This window comes from Henckelia pumila, chromosome 4 (assembly GCF_033568475.1).
Source record: "Henckelia pumila isolate YLH828 chromosome 4, ASM3356847v2, whole genome shotgun sequence".
Taxonomy (NCBI): domain Eukaryota; kingdom Viridiplantae; phylum Streptophyta; class Magnoliopsida; order Lamiales; family Gesneriaceae; genus Henckelia; species Henckelia pumila.
The window spans coordinates 129568891-129571645 of record NC_133123.1 but is presented as its reverse complement, the minus strand read 5'-3'; positions in this window follow the sequence as shown (position 1 = coordinate 129571645).

Genomic DNA, 2755 nt, shown 5'->3' with positions numbered 1-2755 from the left:
TTAAGTTGGATCATATAAAGGCATAAACTCTTCATTAAGAACTTCATTTTCTATAAACGGTTTAAGTCTTTGCCCATTAACTTTAAATACATTATTATTTTTAGGATTTTTAACATCAACAGCACCATGAGGATAGACAAATTTAACAATAAATGGTTCAGACCATCGCGATCTAAGTTTTTCTGGAAACAAATGCAAGCGAGAATTATAAAGTAAAACTTTTTGTCCGATTTCAAAAGATTTTCTCATAATATTTTTATCATGAAATGCTTTTGTTTTATCTTTATAAATCTTTGCATTTTCATATGCATCATTTCTTAATTCTTCTAGTTCATTTAATTGCAATTTTCTTAATTTAGATGCATCATCTAAATTAGTATTAAATGCTTTAATTTCCCAATAAGCTTTATGTTCAATTTCAACAGGTAGATGACAATGCTTTCCAAAAACTAATCTATATGGTGACATCCCCAATGATGTTTTAAATGCAGTTCTATATGCCCATAATGCATCACTTAATCTTAAAGACCAATCTTTTCGATTTGGATTGACTGTTTTTTCCAAAATTTGTTTTATTTCTTTATTTCCAAGTTCAATCTGACCATTCGTTTGAGGGTGATATGGAGTAGAAACTTTATGTGTAATACCATATTTTCTTAAAAACGAAGAAAATGATTTATTTATAAAATGACTTCCCCCATCACTGATTATAGCTCTAGGTATTCCAAATCGACTAAAAATATTTTCTTTCAAAAATTTTATCACAACTTTATGATCATTAGTTCTACATGCAATTGCTTCAATCCATTTTGAAACATAATCGACAGCCACTAAAATATAAGTGAATCCAAAAGATAATGGAAATGGACCCATAAAATCTATTCTCCAACTGTCAAATATTTCAATAATCATGATTGGATTTAAAGGCATCATGTTTCGTTTTGAATTTGAACCCATTTTCTGACAATTTTCACAAGATTTGCAAAATGAATGTGTATCTTTGAATAAAGAAGGCCAATAAATTCCACATTAAAAGATTTTTGCAGCTGTTTTCTTTGACGAAAAATGACCTCCACAGGCCTCAGAATGACAAAATTTAATGACACTACTTACCTCATTGTCGGGTATGCATCGTCGAAAAATTTGATCAGGACAATACTTAAACAAATAAGGATCATCCCAATAAAATTTTTTGACCTCTTTCAAGAATTTATTTTTATCTTGTGAACTCCAATGAGAAGGCATTTTATTTGTCACAAGAAAATTTACAATATTAGCAAACCAAGGCATAGTAGTAGCATAAAATAGTTGATCATCCGGAAAATTTTCATTTATTGGTATTTCATTTTGAGATGATTCAGAAATTATTCTTGATAAATTATCGGCTACTACATTTTCTTTTCCTTTTTTATCTTTTATTACAAGATCAAATTCTTGTAACAACAAAATCCATCTTATTAATCTCGGCTTAGCATCTTGTTTATTTGATAAATATTTTATGGCAGAATGATCAGTATAAACAATAGTAGTAGAACCAATTAAATATGATCGAAATTTATCTAATGCAAACACTACTGAAAGTAATTCTTTTTCAGTTGTTGAATAATTGATTTGAGCACTATTTAAGGTTCTACTTGCATAATAGATCACATAAGGTTTACCTTCTTTTCTTTGTCCTAACACGGCTCCTACAGCATAATCACTTGCATCACACATTAATTCAAATGGTAAAGACCAATCAGGAGGTTGTAAAATAGGTGATGTAGTTAAAAGATTAATTATCTTTTTAAAAGCAGTTTCACATTCTTGAGTCCATTCAAATTGTGCATCTTTTGTTAAAAGATTTGAAATTGGTTTCGTTATTATGCTAAAATTTTTTATAAATCTTCTATAAAATCCCGCATGACCCAAAAATGATCGAATTTCTTTGATCGTGTTTGGTGATGGTAAATTAGCAATAACATCAACCTTAGCTTTATCAACTTTAATTCCTTTTTCAGATATGACATGCCCTACACAATTCCGGATTTAACCATGTAGTGACATTTTTCCCAATATAAAACAAGATTTTTTTCTTCACATCTTTTTAAAACTTCTTCCAAATTTTTAAGACAGTTTTCAAATGAGTTTCCAAAAACAGTTATATCATCCATAAAAACTTCCACAAATTCTTTAATCATGTCACTAAAAATACTTAGCATGCATCTTTGAAAAAGTAGCCGGGGCATTACATAAACCAAATGGCATTCTTTTAAAAGCAAAAGTTCCGAACGGACAAGTGAAAGTAGTTTTTTCTTGATCTTCTAATGATATTGGTATTTGATAATACCCCGAATACCCATCAAGAAAACAATAATAAGGATTACCTGCCACTTTCTCTAAAATTTGATCTAAAAATGGTAACGAAAAGTGATCTTTTCTAGTTGCATTATTTAATTTTCTATAATCAATGCACATACGCCAACTAGATGGAATCCTAGCTTGTAATAATTCTCCCTTTTCATTTTTTATAACAGTGATGCCTGATTTTTTTGGTACTACTTGTGTTGGACTTACCCATTTACTATCCGAGATTGGGTAAATAATTCCGGCATCTAATAATTTTAAAACTTCATTTTTAACAACTTCTTTCATGTGTGGATTTAATCTTCTTTGTGGTTGTTGATATGTTTTAGCATTTTCTTCCAAGTGAATTCTATGTGTGCAGATTAAAGGATTTATACCTTTTATATCTTGCAAAGTCCATCCAATTGCA